General features: G+C 38.6%; 4 pseudogenes across 1 annotated transcript in view; 2 read left to right on the top strand and 2 right to left on the bottom strand.

The window, feature by feature from the left end:
* The first annotated feature begins 90 nt into the window (after nucleotides 1-90).
* On the top strand, nucleotides 91-6137 carry LOC106008349 (olfactory receptor 2L5-like; annotated as a pseudogene).
* Nucleotides 6138-15372: 9235 nt separating this feature from the next.
* LOC147826695 (elongation factor 1-alpha 1 pseudogene) lies at nucleotides 15373-16349 on the bottom strand (annotated as a pseudogene).
* Nucleotides 16350-18355: 2006 nt separating this feature from the next.
* LOC101713350 (olfactory receptor 2T8-like) lies at nucleotides 18356-19277 on the bottom strand (annotated as a pseudogene).
* Nucleotides 19278-21239: 1962 nt separating this feature from the next.
* The window catches only part of LOC101707005 (casein kinase I pseudogene), a 33598-nt pseudogene continuing 33250 nt past the window's right edge, over nucleotides 21240-21587 (top strand). The window contains exon 1 of the transcript XR_015438774.1: nucleotides 21240-21567. The product of XR_015438774.1 is annotated as a casein kinase I pseudogene (transcript). The remainder of the gene's footprint in view (nucleotides 21568-21587) is intronic.

The raw sequence follows: 21587 nt of genomic DNA, 5'->3' as shown, positions 1-21587 counted from the left end.
ATTATATCATTATGAAGTGAAGTCATTTATTCCTAGGTGAGGAGAGTAATCCAGACCCCTGTCCAGTCTTTTCTCTCCAGTACATCTGTGATGGAAATGCTCGCAGAGAAGGGCACCCAGGAGAGCTCCCCACACACTGTGAGCATTCTCCTCACTGACTCTCCTCTGCCACCTGAGAGTCTACAGAACTTGCTCCACAATGTGGTGAATCCAAGTACACCAAGGTCAGTGCAGAACATCTGTCAGTGGTGCAGACTCAGGTATGGGCAGGTTTGTGTAATGACTGTGGTGGCTTTCCAGAATTAATGACACCAAAGCCCTGCCAGTAAGACCAACTTCATTCTCAGGGTTAGAGAGCTTAGACCTCCACCAGGCAGGCGGGTCAGTGTATGGTCACTCAACTCAGGAGCATTTGGGTGTTTCAGGCATCAGGAGAAGAGAAATCTGATTCAGATTTCTGAAAAACCAGTGAGACTGTGCCATGAACTTGAGAAATATATGTTTATTTATTTAGTATTTAAATGTTTGACAATTTACTTCATTCAGAGGCTTTTAAAAGTTGAACCTTAATTTCTGAGAAAACTATCTGCAAAGTAAAATTTAGGAGGACTTTTGGTGAATTCAGAGTCTTTCTCCACCTCAATAAATGATCAGAGCAGATGCAGTGAAAGCAGCATTGCTATGTAAGATCCCTCTCTGAGAATCCTCTAATCAACAGGGAGCAGAATGGGGGAGCCTGTGCTGCAGTGGAAACTGCATGGTGCAGACTCTGGGGGGAACCGCTCCTTGGTTCCCAGCTCTTTCTCTTGGTCCCCCTTTGAGCACCAGTGAATCAAGTGTCTGTGCTGGTCTTGTTCCTGTTGTGGCAAGGAAGTTACATGGTGAAAAATCTACATATTTTATTAATATGAGAATCCTAAGAAATGCCTTACAAAGTATCTCATTTTCTATTCTAAATAGAAGAATAAGGAAAAGACATTTCTTCAGGGAAATGATGCAGATTGATACAAATGATGATAGTGCAGAAATAATTTTCATACCTGGGCAGCTCATGGGGAACGTTGGTCAAGGTGCTGCATATCTACCTGAATTACACAGGCGATCACGCGGGTGTGTTTGTGCCACCAAATTCTCCCAAGTAGCGATGTTCCATCACTGGGAATGAGACCTAAATCTCAATTTATACCTTCTTGAAAACATTTTTAAGTAAAGATATTTATATTGTTGCAGGACCAGTTGGAGACTCAGTCTAACAGGTGCTAAGAGATATACAAGATGCCAAAGACAGTAAGTAGAAAACAATAAAATAGTGTTATTTCAGCTTAAAGAAAAATTTCACATTCTCTCTCAATAATTTATCTCCTTTAGTAAATTTCTGTTTCAATAAATTTTTTCTTCTTCATTTCATTTTTATTTTTTATTATTATAGTGTGGAGCAACCTTATGTCAGGATTATTCCCTTAATGTATTCGAAATGTAACTCAACCAGACTTTTAAAACATATTTGTTGTTTAAATACATATGTCTTTATATAAATATGCATGCTTGTGTTTATTAAAAACATTTCCAATCCATATGCATAACAATGTACCTAATCCATAAGTTCCATGCCTCTAGATGTGCTGTCAGGCAGAACAGAGTCCTAATCCAATATCTGCTGCTTCTCAGCAGCGCTGGCTCTGTCCTCACACTCTTCCTGCCTGCTCTTTTCTCCCCTGTAAATGTCAGCACAGCTGATGTCTACAACCCATCATTTGAAGGAAATATAAGGAAACCGAAGTAAGTGGAAATGTGTAAAATGGGATTCATATCGGTTACATATATTTATTTTACTGAGCAAAAACTAAAAGAGTAGATAAATAAATAGAATTTTTGTGTGAACAATGTTCTTTTACATTATTGAAACAAATACCGGTTACCCAAGGCTGCTTCAGTATCAGGAAGAGTGTTTGAGCTTTATGCATATGACATGATGCAGTGCTGTATTTTAGTATTTGTCACTGGAGCATGGATTATCACATACCTGCTGATCAGTTCTCCTGAGGCAAGGTGTTGAATATCAGATCTGATGTGGCATTTGTTTTTCTGTCTGTGCTCCTTTCCAGCCCTGCATGTAGGGATAACTGACCCTCTCATGGACACTGTGTCACTGACAGGACTATTCCAGCAATGGAAGACAGAAGTTGCTGCAGGTTCATTGCCTTAGTATTTCTAATATCATGCTTTCCACTTGCTGAAAATGTAATTCTTATATAAATTTACCAGAATTGCATTGGTCTACTGGTATTTTGTTTCTAATAAAATTTGCAACAATAATTTTTTCTATTAATCTTTTCTTTGCCAATTTCCACACATCAAAGAGTAATGGAATCTAAATTATTCTAATATAGCTCAGCAAACTTCTACTTACCTTCAATTGTACTGGGAATCAACATATAGAATAAGTTTAGCACCTTGGAGGGATTTTTGTTATCATATTAAGGTAAACATACTTAGGGAAAAATGTTCTAAGTTATTCATTTCCCTGAGCCCAGTTCTGAGGACGTTCTCCCTGTTCTGCATTTATTACCACCATACATCTCCAGAGGTCACCCTTCTTCTCCCTGAGCTAAAACTGTGTACCCGTAAATAACATCTCCACTTCTCCCCGCTCACCACCCACCTTTCCACTATGCATCTCTATGACTTTGACCCTGGTGGGTACTTCATAGAAGTGCGTTTACACAGTATTTGCCTTTCTGTGCCTGGCTTGTTTCACTTGGTATACTGTCATCAAAGTATCCATGTTATGGCACATGTCAGTGTTTGTTCCTGTTGAAAAACTGAATGCACTGCACTGGGTATACATACCTCAGTTTGTTTATGGTTTCATCAGTGGATGAACAATTAAGTTGTTTCTCCCTTGTGGATATTGTGCATTATCCTCATTTGAAAATGTCAATGAAAAGAAGATACACATTCCAATGTAGAATTACTAGATCATGTTCAAATTTTGTCCACTATTTGTGGAATTAGTATACCATTTTCCATACTCTTGGTACCATTTCTATCTCTCACAAAAATGCACAAAGATTTCCAGTTTCTCTACACCTGCAGCAAAATATGAATTATTTTACTTGGTTCAACAATGAAAGTTTTCCTACTGAATTTGTGACATGCTTTATTGTGATTGTGATTTTCATTTCCCAAATGATTGCTGGTACTGAGGATCTTTCAATGTGCCCTGTTCCCATCTGGATGATTTCTGTGGAGAAATTCAGACCACTATAAAAGTTCTCACATGAGGATGGAGTTAAAAGAGAGAGATGGTGCTCAGTACTGAGAATAAAAAGTATGAATTGCTATGACTTTATATAAGAGGTCTGTGGCAACAAGAATATATTGTAGATTTCTGATGAAATAAACCCTATGATCATAACCAACATAAAGAAAGTTTGACAGGAGATTTTTGGGCAAACACTATAAAAGAACGATATATATTTCATTAAATCGTGTCTAATTGGAAAAATAATAGAATTAAATCTAAAAATATTTAAGAAAAAACAATGCATGGGTTTTTAGCATTTATTATTAACATAAACCAAACTAAAGTACACTTTCACATAGATTGCCTAGGATAAATTTGGAACATAAATCAGATTTGGATGTGGTATAAATTAGAATGAGGGATTGAACCATTTAACACCTTGTGAACTCACAATAGAATTATTGTGCTATAAAATTTGAGCTTTCTTATAAGACGTTTAGGTAATAAATGGTGGTTTCAAAATATAAGAATGTTTGGAAGGAAAATTGCAATTTACTTTTTCAAAATAAATTCGTTTCAGAAATGTACAATTTATGAATAAATCATACTGCAAACATTTTTTAAATTTGCTAATGATCAATACATGCCAGTGTTATGTTTTAAAATGTGTCTATGCATAAATATAAAAATAATTATTAATAAAAACTTTAAAAACTGATTATACTTGAAAATTTGTCAAATTTTATAATTACAATGAGAAAATTACAATGAGACCTCTGGCTTCATCCTCCTGGGCCTGTTACCCCCCATCAAGTCTTGGCCTTTTCCTCTTCACTCACATTGTCCCCATCTTCCTGATGACCCTGGCTGGCAACATGTACATGTTCCTGCTCATCCTCCTGGATGTCCAGCTCCACACACCCATGTACTTCCTGCTTAGCTAATTCTCCCTCATGGACCTCATTTACATCTGCACCACTGTGCCCTAGATGGCTTCTGGTTTGCTATTTGGAAATAAGTCCATCTCCTTCATTGGGTGTGGGGTGCAGAGTTTCTTTTTGGGGACTTTAGCAGGTGCAGAAGTGCTGATCCTGATGTCTATGTCCTATGACTGTTATATGGCAATTTGCTTCCCTCTGCACTATCCCATCTGCATGAAAAGAAGAGTGTGTGTGCTGATAATCCTGGGATCCTGGGGAATGGGTGTTCTCAACTCCTGTGCTCACACAGTCTACATCCTCCATATCTCTTACTGCCAGTCCAGGGACATCAATCATTTCTTCTGTGATGTCCCAGCCATGTTGACTCTGGCCTGTGGGGACACCTAGGTCCATGAGTACATTGTGTTCCTCAATATGGTCATCTTTCTCCTCTTCCCTTTCATGGTCATTGTGGATTCCTATGGGAAAGTGCTCCTTGCTGTCTACTGCAGGTGCTCATGGGAAGGCAGGAAGAAGGCCGATTCCACCTGCAGCACCCACCTCACAGTGGTGACTTTCTACATTGTACCCTTTGCTTACACTTATCTCCACCCAAAGTCCTTCTGGTCTCCAGCAGAAGACAAGGTTCTGACTGTCTTCTACACCATCCTCACCCCAGTGCTCAACCCTGTGATCTACAGCCTGAGGAACAAGGAGGTGCTGGGGGCCCTGAGGAGAGTGACTCAGAACCTCTACTCTGAAAATGTATGTAAATTTTTTCCTCGGTATGTTCACAAATGGATTTCACATGAATAATATTTAATTTCAAGGTCTCTGGAACCAAAGTTAATCTGTAAGATTTAAATATTTAAAATTTGTTACTGTTATTATATGTTCTAAATCAGGTTTCTTTTTCCTTTTTGTTTCTGCCTCATCAACATAATAAACCTGCATGGTTTACTAATGTGAGAACAATATTTTATGAACATGGATAAATGAAATGGAAAATGTGGAAAGCTTTGAAAACTTTAGGAATATGAGGTATGATGAAAAGCTTTCTGGAACGGTTGAATTTTTTAAATATTCATATTATAGTAAAAACAAATTGTCATAAACCCCACTCTAAATACTCCTCCTCCTCATTCCCACACACTCATCCCATCATTGCTGACATTTTCTGAAGCAGTTCTGGAAGACCTTTAATTATTTGGGCTGTTTTGGCCACATTTATGTCTTGAATTGATTCAAACTCTTAACCATTCCTGTTTATTTTGACTTTCAAGAAAAGCTAGACTTTGCATGGTACCAGATTTGGTGAAGAAAGGGGAAGAAAACACTGTCATGTTTTAGGAGCCTGACTTTAAATTTGATAGTACTGGGCAGCAGAATTCTATTTTTCATCCTGCCTCAAAAATACAGTCAGTCAAGCAGAGGTCTTCCAGAACTGTTTCAGTACTGACAGTATCAATGGAATAATTGTATTTGAAGCATGGGAGAGGGTTCTGATGAGGATTAATGACAGTATGTATTTTACTGTAATTATGTTTTAAAATTTAAACATTTATATTGTGATCATCTTTTGCATGAACATATTAATTACATAATTTTTATACATTAAACTTTAATAAACTAACCCAAATTACAAAAATATGTATAATGATCAGGTTAACATACATATATATATAACAAATATATGTATAACATATATATTTATAACATATATATTTATATTAATTTACAGTAGGCATATTTTCCACTTTCCAAATATTTTACTTCATTTATAATAAGGTACTCAGAAGGCATACTGTTAAGACATATTGCAAATTTGATCTTTTTTTCAAAACTCCTTGTAGCTAGACCATCTGCACCCCAGTGCTCAACCCTGTGATCTACAGCCTGAGGAAAAAGGAGATGCTGTGAACAATAAAGATTTTGAAACAATTTCCCTAGATATGCAGAAGTCCTTTTGAAACAATTTCCCTAGATATGCAGAAGGAAGTGGGGCAAGTTTGTATTTTCCAGGAGACAGACCTGGGGCTTACCTCATTAAATCCTATAGGAGGTGCAGAGCTAAAAGCTCTGCCCAGATTTCAATAATGATATCTGTAAAATGCCAATTCATTTTCTACTTTCTACTCTGATTAAAAGGTCATTCCTAAGCAAAAGTGAGCAATTCCAGTAAAATTGTCATTATCTGATGACAGATGAAAAGAAAAAATATAGAAAGTGTGTAGAGGAAGCCTTACCTATCCAAACTTGAGAAGTGGCAGTGGCTAGTGTGTCCCACTTGGGGACAGTGATGTCCCAGACCAGGAGAACTGTTCCTGAAAAGGGGACAGGAACGTGAGGATAAGCACGGAGGGTTTGTCTAGGTGCTCACTAACTCAACCCCAGGATTGCAAAAAGGCAGAAGAGTGCGACTTGTCTCTCAATTCTGGTGATGTGGAAATTTCTTATCACAAGGAATTGTAGGCTAATACCATTATAATATGGAAAAGGCAGTGTTTATTATTTTTGAAAATGAGACATCATATCCTTCATGTGCAGCACAAATTTGCAGAGGACGAAAAAGAAAAAATGGAGAGTTGCTGCTTACCACTCTTCTCCAGGTACTTCTTAAGCACTCAGTACACTGTGGGGCACATAAATGCTCCTACATCACTCAAAACAGAGAGACAGTTTGATGGTTTTAGGATAACTTCATTCATATTTGCTTTCTCTGAAAATAGTTCTAAAATTTTTTCATTCTGACTTATTTTAAAATTTTAAAGACCCATTTTTCTCAATTTGTAAGGTCACTCACTGACTTCCTCTAAGATTACATTCTTCTTTTCACACTGGAATTCTAGTGAATGATGAAAATGGAATTAGAAATCTGATATCAACTACTGTTCTTAACTAAAAACTAAAAAATAAGTTCATTTCACTTTAAACAGGAAAATGAATGTAGCCAATGCTTTTTGCTGTTGTTTTTTATTGTAATGAAATACAAGCAAATATTAATAAAGAAAATATGAAATCACTTTAATGAAAAAAAATTTTGTAACAAAATGTATTAGAGAATAACAATGGTAAATACACTGTATATCCTGATCTTAAAAGAATATTTTTCATTTGCTAATCTATATTTCAGCTCATTGCATAATAATATTATATCTTCTTTTTGCATAAATCATTTTAATAATTAACAAAGAATCTCAAATTTGTATAATTTGAACTATTTTTTCCTGTTTCACCGTATCTATTATTTTATTTGGCCCTTACATTTCAGCTTCTCATACCAGAGAGACAATGCAATATGTACACACGTGTTTAATTTATTTCACTAAAGGATATGTTCTCAAGGTAAATCCATGTGCTCAGAAATGTCTCAAATTTATCCTTCCTTATGACTGAATATAAAATAACCACATCTTTTGTATGCATTCATCATTGATGGATATTTGGGTTGTCTGCAAGATAAAACTATTTCAAACTGTGCCGCTATAAACATGGGTGCACACATGTTGCTGTGGTTTGATGCTTTTAATTCTTTGGAAAAGTTACTCAGAGAGGGAATAGTGAAGAAGATGAAATACTTAGGAATCAATCTCACAAAAGCAGTAAAAGACCTTTACATTGAAAATTATAGTATATCCAGCTGGCCACTCCTAGCCCAGAAGAAGGGGGTTCCTGGCAACCATCCATCCTGCCACTCCAGGCCCAGAGAAAGGGGCTTCTGAGCCACTGTCCCACTGCTCTCTGGCCAGAGGAAGGGGCTTTTGGGCCACCATCCATCCTGCCACTCCTGGCACAGAGGTAGTGGATTCTGGGCCACCATCCAGGCCGCTGCTCCCGGCCCAGAGGAAGGGGCATCTGAGCCACTGTCCCACCTCTCCCAGCTCAGAGGGGGTGCCCCCCATGTCAAAATGAGAAGACAGACAAATAAGTCTCAAAACCAGACTTCCAGATCACTTACAGCAACCCCAAAGGAAAATGAGATGGAACACTCTGATACTCAACCACCTGGACCCACTGAACTGGCAACAAAAGGGGATCTGGATAAAATGAAATCAGAAATAATTTCTCAGATAACACCAGAGATTGTGCTCATAGAGCAAGATGTGATTAATAAATCTAGAGAGGAGCTGAGGAACATGATGGAATCCCAACAAAGGAAACAAATGGAATCCATAAAACAGATGCAAATAGATTTTCAGGAGATGAAAAACTCCATTGAAAGTCTACACAGCAGAATGAGCCAATGTGAGGACAGAATTTCAGATATAGAAGATAAGATTGCAGTTAGTGACCAGGAAAAGAAAAATGGCTTGAAAATTATAAGGGAACGTGAGAAATCAATCCAGCAGCTGCTAGATGATGCAAAGAAGAATAACATAAGACTGATTGGACTCAATGAAGAAACAGGAGAGAGTGGAGATGACATGAAAAATCTCTTCACAGAAATAATGGCAGAAAACTTCCCAAGCAGGGGAAAAGAGCTTGACATACAGATAAGTGAGGCATATAGGACTCCAAATAGCCTTGATCAAAAAAAATCTACACATAGGTGTATAATTGTTAAGATTCCAGAAACACAACAGAAGAACAAAGTTCTACAAGCAGTCAGAGAAAAGAAACAAATCACATACAAAGGAAAGCCCATTAGAATCACAGCAGACTTCTCAACACAAACCATCAAGGCAAGAAGAGCTTGGAGTGACATATTCCAAGCCCTAAAAGAAAACAGCCTCCAACCCAGATTGATGTACCCTGCAAAACTATCTTTCAAAATGAATGGAGAAATAAGATACTTTCATGACAAAGAGCACCTTAGAAACTTCGTGAATACCAAACCAGCACTCCAAAGAATTTTACACAATATCCTAGGAACAGACATTGAGGATCACAACCCCAGGAAGCAAAGCAGAATGAACCCATCTGGCATGACAAGAAATTAAATGTAAAGGGGGAGAACCCAACAAAAAGAAAAAGTCATGACAAGGCTTTGAAACTTTTAACTTCATCTCCCTAATGAGTGTATAATTCAATCTTATTATTGTACTGATTAGTATTTTTCTGATTCTAGAGTTGCACTCCATTTCTTGTGCTATACTGGCTATTTATCATCTTCTTATGTCTACCTTTTAATTGGGTTGTCTATTAATGAGCTCTAAGAATTCTTTATATATTCTGGTCATAGGTTATATGCATTGTAAATATGGTCTATTTAAGAACTACTTTTCATTTTAATGATGTCATTTAAAGTTCTAAATTTTGATGGAATCTCATTTATCAATTTTTTTCTTTTATACATCATGTTTTTTGTATCCTAGGTAGTTCTTGCCTACCCTAAATTCATAAATATTAATATTAATATATTATATATAATTTATTCTTAAAGTTTTATATTTTTAGGCTTTCTTATTTAGGTTCATAGATCCCTTCAAGCTATTTTCATGTATGGAAAAAAGGGGTTGAGGTTAATTTTTTATGTACGGATACCAGGTATTCTAGTGCCATTTGCTGAAAACACTATCTCTTCCTTGACTCTTGAGCTGAGTTTATAGTCTATAAAATGCTAATGTTAAATAATCTTTCAAAACTCAGTGGACCATATATGCAAAGTTCTATTTCCACATTCTCTGTTTTTTTCAAATAATCTATATGTCTTTCCTTACACCAACATTTCCTTGATTACTGTAGCTTTAGAAGAAGTCTTAAAATTAGGTTCTAAATTTCTTCCAACACTGTTTTTGTTTTTGTTTTTCTTTTTACTTTTAACTTTTCTAGGTCCTTTGTACTCCTTCATACCTTTTAAATTTCAATACCCAATTCCTCCTTTATAGCAAGTATACACAGACCTGAATTTTTATATATACCTTGTGTTTTCTAATCCTGCTAAATTCAAGTACAAGTTCTAGGGACTCCTAGAGATTTCTTAATATTTCCTCTGTAGATGATCATTTCATCTGCATATAAAGATCTTGCTTCTGCCATGCCAATCTTATCCTAGTTGTGTCATTTTATTGCCAGGCTATTTTGGCAGGGACTAGGTTTCAAAATCTAATGGAAAGAAAAAGAGTAAGCATATCGGCCCTTGCTCCCCACCTTAAGGAGAAAGTATTGTATCTTCTCCATTCACATAAGGCATTCTCACTGGAAGTATGGAGTACATGTCTTTAATCTGTTGAGAAGGTTTTGTTCTACTTCTAGTCTCCTGATAGCTTTTGCCATGAACAGCTGTAGAATTTAGTCCAATACTTTTTCTCCAACTACTGACAGGATCATATGGCTTTTTCCTTTCCTCTGTTAAAATGATGACTTTTGGGGGTGGATCTTCCAATGCTGAACCAACACTGCCATCCCTATAGCAAAACCACTTTCTACATCCTGCCAGATCTGACTTCTAATAGTTTGTTTTGTTAAACAAATTTCTATCTATGTTCATATATTTTTCTTCTATTATCTTTATCCAGTTTTAGGATTAGCACAATGTTGAGTTCCTAAAATGAGGGGAGAAGTGTTCCTTCTTTTTTCTGCTTTAATTTTTGATATAATTTATCAGTTAAAATGTTTATGAGCCTGCTGTCGTCATATAGGTAGGTTTTCAAGCTAGGAATATACTTTCTTTAATAGGTGCTATTCAAATTTTATATTTCCTCCAGAGTTAGTTTCATTAATTTGTCTTCCAAGGTACTTCTTAGAAGTTGTCAAATTTATTTCAAAAAAAGATTTTTGTAATATGCTTTCTATATCCTTTTAAATCCTGTCAAATCTGTGGTAATGTCTCCTAGATCTTAATATTGTAATTTTAAAAATGTATAACTGATATTGTGTAACAGGAAGAAAAGGTCTAAAAGAGCAGGGGAATTGGGAGGGATAGGGGAAGGGAAAAAAGGTAAAGGGAAAAAAAAGAAGAGGAAAAAAATGGAAACAAGGTCTTTGCAAATAGGGAAGGGTTGAGGGGTTGAAGGCAGGGCAAGGGAAGGGGAAAGAAAATAAGAACCAAGAAACTCATGTAATGGTACAAGATCCCAGTGATGAATGTAACTGTATTTTATACCTAAAATGTACCAATAAAGTTAATGGGGAAAAAAAAGAAAGTATTTTTATTTTGTCTGTTATTTTTTGTGAGACAGAATCTTATTTGTCTATGTCTTATATTCTAAAGAACTACTTTGAAGATTATGATACACAGTGTATTATCTATTGTTATCTTCTTATTTTGCCATGAAGTTTTGTTTTGTTTTATTTTATTTATAAAATAAAATTTTTAAAGTAAATATATATTGCAGAGAAGGAGTTTAATTTTCTAACGAAATTTTTCAAATCTAAACTTTTAGAAACTGACATGTAGGAATTCTAAGAAATTGAAAATGATAAGTGATAAAGTGTCATAAAATGTTTATAGATTAAACACGTTTATACATTAAACATGTTTATATATAAGAAATCATGTATATTTAATCAAAACAATAATACATCTTTAAGAAAATATTTAAATATTTTTCTATCTTACAGAAATTGAACTATAATGCCTTAATCATTTTTGTGGAGAATCCTAATTTTTCATATTACTAATACCTATATAGTGGTGTATTAAATGTTTACTCCTACTTTTTTACTATGATGTCTGCCTTTATACATATATATAAATTTACATGCATGCACATATTCACAGATAAATGATTATATGTAAAATATAGTAATCTAGAGTTCTGTCTTTCCATATCTGCTCTTGTTATGAAAATTAATAAAAACTATTGGACAATTTTTAGCAGTGATTCACAAATTTGACTATAATAAATTTCAATTTCACTTTTTGTGAAATTTATGTGCAGATTATATTACTGAAATATGTAAATGCCTCATAGTTAGTTTGTATTTCAGGTGTGTAAATGTGATTCTTCACTGTGAAGCTCAATCCTATCTTGTCCTGCATGTTAGCCATGGTTTGCTCTGGGCTTCAGAGTTTGAAGCGCAGCACCTGAATGTGGTGCAGACTCTTCCAAGTGCACCGCATCTGGCCCACAGCTATGGTCTGTGTGATCATAGACACAGATGGAGAGTTAGGGGCATGGTGCCTCATGTAACCTGGTGAACATATGTGAATTTTCAAAATTAATGAAAATGACTGTCAACTCTAATGCAACCATATTTTACTCAAAGTTGTTAACTTTCCCTTGCTCACTGGAACTGTTATCACTCTGGTTTTTCTTTTTCAATAAATTATTTACTTTATTGCAGTCATTGTGGTTTGTTTAGTAATGAATTACCAATTTTTACACAATCTCTGGCCCATAGTAAATTTCATTAAATTCTTATTATAAAAACAATTCATTTACTCTTATGGGCACAGGTAAACCAGCAATTCAAGTATTCTTCAATTTTGTCATTTGAGGCTAATTAGAGAACTTGCTTTCCCATAATTTTGCTTTAACTTTTTAAAGAGTCCTTTGAATGCATGATTTTTGAGAAGTACTTATAGATTCAAAGAGTCTCTCCATGTCTTTATATTTAAGTAAAGTTTCAGAATTTGGAAGAAACACTCAGTTCAGTCTAAAACTATTCCAGTGTACATTATTATCCATGTAAACTGTTTATTTGAACTTAAAATAGCCGTTTTATTTTAGGGAAACAAGCCTTTGATGGTGGAGTAAGAATTATACATCAGAGAACAACAATGTACTATTTTCAAACATAAATTTTGAACCAATAACACACCAATTCCTAGGCTAGACACCTATCATTACATCTGTTATATCGCATTCCATGTAGACTACTTTAAACAAAGCCATGACTATATTCTTCACTATCATGGCAACTCAGTGTTTGAACTCTGTTTTTTGTGTTACATTCCAATGTACCTGAAAGATAGTTCCATCACCAAATATTTCAAATCAGTTGGTCACAAGGCAGTAAGTACAATACTTGAAATTTTTATGAAAGGTCTTACAATGTTGTAAAGCAACATTACATTGACAAGTGTAGTTCATTTCATACTAAGAAAGTTTAATATGATGAAACTGAGTGGAACACAATCATTTTGTCTATGTGTGTACTATGTCATTCAAATGACTGTATGTGATTAAATATTAGTGCATGTGTATGAGAGACAGAGACAGACACAGAGAGACAGAGACAGGGAGGTAAGAGGGAGGGAGGTTTTCAATATTTGTGTTTGTGTGTGTATTTGTGTTTGTGTGTGTGAGAGACAGAGATGGAGAAACAGAAACAGAGAGAGATAGAGATATATAGAGACAGAGAGAGACATAGGGAGGAAAGAGGGAGGGGGGTTTTGACTTAGGCTCTCTCATTACTTAGCAATCAGTCACACTGGTTTGTTCAGGCAGCCACATTGTTTCTCACTGTTTGATACCTGTGGATGAAATGACACAGGACATAATGTATCTGTTCCACTCAGGGAATCAAACTGTCCCAACTAGGATGGTGCAAATGCTGCATTAACCATCAGCCCTACTTCAAATCAAGCCCTAGCTGTAGACACAGCCACACCCTCACCTCCTAGTGCACCCCTTAACCACGGCCTGCACACACCCCAAATCTGTCAATCATTTGATAGTTATGTGAGTGCTTAAAACATTCTACATATTTATTAACTTAGTCATAATTACACAATTATACTAGAGGCATCTCCTCCTAAGAATAACTCATACAAAATATGCCTTTAATAAGGGACCCTTGTTCACTAATATCATTTCAACTGCACACTAAAAGAAATCATACACAGAATGGACATAATATGTGTAGAATAAGGTCAGTATTTTTAAGTAATTGAAATGAAATATAGTATAATAGATATGATCAGTGTCTAGCCTAGGAATTGGTGAATTGTACCCTCAAATTTTATGTTTAAAAATTATCTATTTCTTAGTTCTTTGATAAAAGATAAACACTTTTTATACAGCATAATATACAGAAAACATATTCTCTGTCTCCTCTGTACACAAAATACTGATCAGTTACAAATTATACCTGAAAAGAATTTCTATTAAGCAATGACAAACAGTCTTGCATTGGACCAGGGCAACAGCAGACTCTGCCTGAGGGCTGCTCTCCGATGAGACAAATGCAGCACTGTGTTCCAGAGAGAGCCCAGACCTGCATACAGTGAGTCCGTGGAACAGAGCTCCACAGAGCCTGCTGGTGCTGTTAGTCTTTCTGCAGCTGCCCTGCTTGGCTTCATATCTCTGAATTCTCAGAACATGGAATTAAGCCTTTGTGTACCAGGGAGGAGAGAAGGTAGAGGAAGGAGGAAGAAAGAGTAGAGGAAGACTGGGAAAGGAGACTCAGGCTAGGACCAAATAAAACTGAGTAATGCATAACTTAGGGGGTGGACTGAAAATACCTTCTGGAGGATTTCAGCAAGAGGGGCCCTCAGGGCTCCTTTGAACTTTCTGCTGTGCCTGCTGCTGTGACCTGGCACCCAGGGTTCCCAGAATAGCAGCACCCAGCCCCACAAAGCTGCCCTGGGCTCTCCACCCAGTGTGACCTCTCCAGCGAGCTCCACACAAGATGGACTATGACTGTGTCAACATTGTCCTACCAGGCTCCATACCTTCAGACACCTGCACCTGAGCCCCTTCACTGCTGCTGCCCTGTGAGTCCCCAGGAGTGGGGAGCCTCAGGGGACATCTGCTGAGACCCAGGCTGGGGACAGGGTCTGAGGGTTAGGGAGCAGCAGGGAAAGGAGGAAGGAGGCACCACCTGCTGAAATCCCCTGGGCTGTGGCTTCTGGGAACAGCAATTCCACCTTTACCTAGGGCAGCAGGAGCAGAGGGAACCAGGGTGTCCTGAGAAGAGGCCAGAAGGAGTCACTTCTGCCTGAGGCCCTGGGCCACACAGGAGCCTGGGTGTCACAGGGGAGGAGACAGACTCTGGCTCAGCCTTGGGTGAGAGAGTAAGATCAGGAAGAAGCATCTGTTGTCTGGGACATAGATAAAAAAATAAAACCACTTCCCTGCACACTTCTGCCTCATGTCCTCCTCCTCCTCCTCCTCCTCCTCCTCCTCCTCCTCCTCCTCCTCCTTTTATTTTTATTAAACACTATTTTAATGGTTCTCAAAATTCTGTGACAGATTTTTGGTCAAGTTTTTTCTGTTTAAAAGTCTGGATTTTTAAAACTATTAACTTAAAACTGCCCCCACACACACACACAAAACCAAATGGACCACAAATCATTCTCCTTTCCTTCTGAAGGTTTTAGGATGCAGTGTCATCATGAACCAGTCTTTCACTATTAAAATTAAATTTCCAATTGGAGACACAGCTCTGTCCACTGTTCAGTCTCTGATGAAGCCTGGGGTGGCAGGGCAGGGATAATATTCCTTTAGCCTTCTGAGCTCTCCAGGCAGACCTGGTGACCTGGCCAGCTCCCCCAGCCTTCTTGTCCACTGCTTTGATGACACCACAGCAACTCTCTGTCTCATATTGTGAAGAGTGAAATGACCCAGAGGAGGAGAGAAGCTCTGGACACTCATGGGCTGTCCTGGAACCCTGTCAATGACAGCAGCATCAGCAGATTTTAAGAATTTGAGCCATTCTTCCATCTTCTTACCAGACTTGTGGTCAATCTTTTCTCTCAGCTCAGCAAACTTACAAGCAATATGAGCTGTGGCAATCCAGCACAGGCACAGCCAGCACCGACCTGGCCTGGATGGCTCAGTAAAATCCCCCAACAGGGAAATCAGCTGCTTCCATGGCTGGGTCATTTTTGCTGTCACCTGCAATGTTGCTGCCATGAACATCTTTGGCAGACACGTTCTTGACATTGGAATCCTCATTGTCCCCAGGAAGAGCTTCACTCAATGCTTCATGGTGCATTTCAACAGACTTTATGACAGCTGGGACACTGACTGGAGCAGAGGTGACACCATGCTGGGTTTGAGAACACCAGTATCCACTCGGCCCACAGGGATGGTATGGATACCATCCATGTTGTGGGCCTCCTGGAGGGGAACCGCAGAGGCCTGTCAGTTGGACAACTGTGGCAGGATGCAGCCCTAAGCTTCAAGCAGTGTGGTTTCATTGGCATTGCCATCTTTATGAATGACGTCCCACCCTGTGAAGCAAGACACATTAGCACTTGGCTCCAGCACACTGTCACCATTCCAACCAGAAATTGCTACAAAAGCTACTGGGTCAGGGTGGTAACCAATTTTCATAATAATTAAAAGCATGCCTAGAAACCATTCATTGTCCACCTCCCCCTGACATGGACCAGGCACCTCATGTTACAATATCCTGCACATAGGAATGTACAGTTTGGTAGAGTCAGGATGAGGCCCGGCTAGAGTCACAGGGTAGTGAGACTCAGCTGCATTTCCAAAGAAACTGAGGACTGCAGCGCTGTCTCCTATCTGTGCTTCCTTACAGTGTCTCCTCCAGACTCTTCTACTTCTTCTATCACAGGAGAATGGGAACAGTTCCCCCAAAACGCTGTGAAGAAAGGGAAACCTTGGGAAACAGGGCTCAGAGAAGCTTCAAATATAGTTGAAGTAAATGAATGAAATGATTCATCTCCAAATACGATATTTTTAATTCATTTGTTTTGTCCTTAGAATGTTAATACATACATATTTATGAAAGATATAAAAGGAACATATAGTCATCATTGTTTCCTTTGTAAAATCAACAGTCTTTTAATAGTGTTATTTATTGCTTAAAAATTATTATACTTGTTCAATTACTTGTGAACAAAAGATAAGAAATATTCTCTGAACATGAGCCCCTATTTTTCTTCTTTTAAATCATTTTATATTTCAGCCAAAAATACCTCTTATATGAAAAGCTTTCAGATATTCAGGGGCATCATTTCCCAATGTAATACCATTATGTTTTATAAATCATAGCTAAGATTTAGCCACTGATAGTCTGGAGCTGAATGGAGAAGTTGGGAGAGACATTTCATACATCATCATGTTAGTTAAAATAACTAAAGATAGCACAGTGAATTACAACAAATATGTTAGGACATACATAATCATGAGAAGTAACCAAAAATATACCTGTATTAGGAAAAATGTTAATAGTCTTATTAAAAGTCATATATTTTCTATTATTGAGTCAATAGTTGCATATGCTTTTGAAGCATCTATAGATTCCATTTTCAAAAATTAAAATAATTCACAGAAAAATACATACAAATATTCAAAAGGTAATTTTTAAGTCTTTAATAATTTATTCATAGAGAAAATTCAAATTGAAAGCAACATAAGTTACTATAAATGCATTTAAATTGGCTTAAACAAAGAGTTTGCTAATATTTGGAACAACTGGAATTTGTGTTCACTCCTGGCCAGAGTCTAAAATTTGATAAACTTGCAAAATGTTTTGCAAAAAGTTCATCATATAGGCACCAAAAGTAATAAACATATCACATTAGAGAGTTTTGTAGGAGCATTAGTCATAACAGTTCCAAACCAAAGGCAGTAAAGATGTCCTTCAGCAAAATTATGTGCTCACAAACAATAATACAGCACACTAACACAGGAAATATGGCAAGGAACAAAAAAGTGCAAACTGCTGACAGGTGGGAAAATGCGGGCTACATTGTAAATTTATAACATTTACAGAAGAAAACTCAACATACAAGAATGATCTACTGTTGGATTGCATTACTATGAAATTTTACAAGAGCCGAACTGAAGAACATGGATGGAAGTCAGACAGTGGCCGTGTGTTGTGTGTGGGTTTTCACTAGCAAAAGATTGGAAAACCACACTGAGGAGGTGGAAGTTATGTCTCTGATGCTGTGGGGTGTGTGTGTGTTCCAAGTGCATGCACTCATTGAAACTGGTAGAAGGAAAAACACATATAGCCATTCAACTGTGTGCAGATTATACCTTCATTTATAAAGTGACAATTAATCCTCAAAATTCATCTAATATTTACTTAATTTGTAACAGAAATCTATCATGGGGAGTTATGTAAAAATTTATATCAGATTTATGATTCATAGTTTTACCATACCACAAGTTGACATGGTAGTGAAACCATAGTAAATAAATCCAACCCAACCAATTCCTCCAAACTGCAAAGGAAACATCAAAAAACAGATATATACATATACATATACCTGTGTGTATTTGTGTGTGTGTATATATAATTAAGTGCTTTCTCTGTGAAAACAAAGCTCAAACACATGCTTTATGCAGTGTTTGATGTTTTAACAATAAACACACTGTCAGTCACTTCTTAAGGCAGCACAGTGGCTCTGACACTTCCTCAGGGCTCCCTTGACCTTGTTGTTCCTCAGACTGTAGATCACCGGGTTCAGCATACGGGTGAAGATTTTGTAGAATGCAGCCACCACCTTATCATGTTTGGCTGACTTGTAGGATTTGAGTCTCATGTAGATAAAAATGGCAGCACCATAATAGAGTCCCACCATGGCCAAATGGGAGGAGCAGCTGGCACAGGCCTTCTTATGGGCTTCTGTGGAATGCATGTGCAGGACAGCAGCGAGGATGAAGCTGTAGGACATCAGGGTGAGGGGCAAGGGGATGAGGAGCATCAGCATGCAGCAGATGTACATGGCATACTCAAAGGCAGAGGTGTCACTGCAGGCCAAGCACACCAGCATGGGGGCCTCACAGAAGAAATGATCGTTGTCATATCTATTGAAGAAAGGGGAAGCTCAGGGTAGCAGCAGCCTGCATGAGGCCATCAGCTGCCCCCAGAAGCTGGGACCCAAAGTCATTCTCAGACACAATGGTCAGCTCATGAGGGTGGCATAATGCTGTGGGTGGCACACAGCCACATAGCGGTCAGAGGAAATGGCTCCTAAGAGGAAGCCCTGTGCACCACTGGAAGAAGGAGATCTGCAGTCCACAGCCCACTGGGAAGATGGACTTGTTTCCAGTCAAGTAGGCAGCTGCCATCTTGGGCACAGTGGTGCAGACCAGCATCATGTCCATGAAGGAGAGCTGGCTCAGCAGGAAGTACATGGGTGTGTGCAGCTGGTGAATTGGGAGAACCATGAGGCCATTGCCAAGGAGGGAGGTGACCATAACTGCTACAATTACCCCAAAGAGAATCTGGTGGGCTGTAGTGTGGTTGAAGAGGCCTAGGAGGATGAAATCTGCGGTGATGCTCCTATGGTCCATAACTTCAGAGGAGCTGCTCTCAGTGGAAAGAGATGAGGGAGGCTCCCACACTTCAACACCGCATGTGAAGCACAAGTTCCAAGAAAAATGTGATTTTAACAAATGAAATCTATTTTAAGTCCTTAATCTGGCACTAGGAAAATGCTTTAAGATGTATATAAAGTTACCTGAAAACTGTTCTGATATTTCCAAATTTTAGGTAATAAACCCCTCCTAGGTTGAGTATTGATTAACTAATATAACAAATCCATATTTTGATAATTTGCTATTAACATTACTTGACACTCACAAAAATGCATGAGAAGGAAAGTATTCAAACGCTTTGTCATTTACATTTTGGTTTGCATTATATTATTCATTGTTAATAATCTTAGAAGAAGAATCAACTCAATATTTTAGTTATGGGGATTCTATGTAAATCACAATGAAACTTACACATCTAGAACATGTTCAAAGGTTTAATCTACAAATATCAAGTTATCTTCCCTGACATTGCTTAACCCTGTAGGTCTTTTTTCTTTCCAAAGGTGATGACTGAACACTCTCAGACATAGAACTCAGAATGACAGTGCATTAGGTGATGTGTGCATGCTGGGCCTAAACACCTGACAGCCACAACCTGCAGGAGGAAATGGTTCAGTTGCCTCATACTGCAGAGGTTTGGATCATGGACTGTGGGCTCCAGGGCTGAAACACCAGGAAGGAATTTTGGGGCTGAGAAAAGCTGCTTAATCCCTGGTGGCTGGAAAGCAGAGTCAGGAGCAACTCCAGGTAGGAAGGGGCCGAGAACATGAACTGTAGCCAAGGTTTGTCTCCATGACTATAGTGACACACCTAGCTATGGGCTTTACCACTCCTGAGCAGGTCCCATGGCAAACCAAGGGGTAGCCCAGCCCTCACACAGTCTGCACAGCGAAGCACAACTGTGGGGAGCGAGTCTGTATTTAGTTCCACCATACAGAGTGATGTACTTCAACTAAAATGACCTTGCTCTTTCTGCAATTACAACTACAACATCTAATGCACACTTTCTTAATCATTCAAAAGTATTTTGCTGTAATGATCTGTTGCTCTTCTGTCACACAAATGCCCAACTTACTAGGAACTTGGGAGATCCTAGTACTTTATCCACCAGTGAAGCTACATCAATACCGCGATCATTCTCAAGGGATTTAAATCTCTAAACCCATTCCTATCTTTGATCCACTTCTGTAGCACCTGCTCTAACCTGTTCAATAAAACTGTCAAGGGCTACAGAGATGTGGACAGTAATTCCCTCCCAAGGTGGCTGTCTGATTCTCCTCTTCCATGGCAGGAGGTGTTTATGGCATCTGGGGCCTTCCCTGCACCCACACATTACACATCCTTCCAACACACAGGACCAATCCTGCTGGAAACTGTGTTGCCCTGGCCCAGCGCATTGCTGAGCCTTGTGCTTTCACTGAGTGCCTCAGCCTGTTGTGACAGTGACGCATCACCCTCCTCAACCTCACACTCCCTCTGCTAAACCTGAGACCTGCACACCAGCGTCCCTCACGCGCACTCCACAGGGGTCGGCTCTGGGTGCCCTGCTCTTCCCAGCAGCTCCACACTGGGCAGGAGCTCAGCCCCCTGTCTCATCTTCCTCTTCCAGCCTCCTCCATTGCTGCAGGACTTTCAGTCTGACCTGCCCAGAAGTCATCAGTAACTTAGTGACCATGGGCTGCTCAGAACACTTCTTAAATTCCCTTTCATGTTATGCAAATGCAGTGCATCTTGATATAGTCCTAATAAGTACATTCACATTTCAGAGCAACTGTCACTGGTGTCCAGTCCTGAAAGTCCCTGCATTTCTCCAAACTGAAGCTCTATAGGAACCAAGCTGAAAATCCCCCTCTGCTGCCAGAAACCACCACTGTTCTCCAGCACACACTGAGTTATGCCAGGTCACTCACATGTGGAACGTGTTTGTATCTGTGCAAGTGTGCGAGTGTGAGTTTCTTCTCCATGCACTGATCACGATGTCCTCGGGTCATCAGTGCCCTCTCAGTGTCAGTGTGTCCTTCCTCTGCAGTCACCTGCTTCCCTTCTGGCTCATACCTGGTTTGTTCCTTCACCCAGCTCTGAGGTTTCTGCTGCTCCACTGCGCTGTGCATCAGCAGGACTGAGAGGTGTGACAGAAGCTGAGCTCCCTCTCGGTGAGGCCCTGTGACAGCACAGGAAAAGCTCCCTCAGGGCATCGTCTGCTGAGTCATGCAAGGAGATCCGTGTGTTTTCAAAGAAGAAATGCAACAACCACCATGATTACCAGGTAAGAAAGATACATTCTTA

Source organism: Heterocephalus glaber, unplaced genomic scaffold (assembly GCF_053883595.1).
Source record: "Heterocephalus glaber isolate CG9 unplaced genomic scaffold, H.glaber_assembly_v1.0 deba00001462, whole genome shotgun sequence".
Taxonomy (NCBI): Eukaryota; Metazoa; Chordata; class Mammalia; order Rodentia; family Bathyergidae; genus Heterocephalus; species Heterocephalus glaber.
This window is presented reverse-complemented; position numbering and strand designations above follow the sequence as displayed.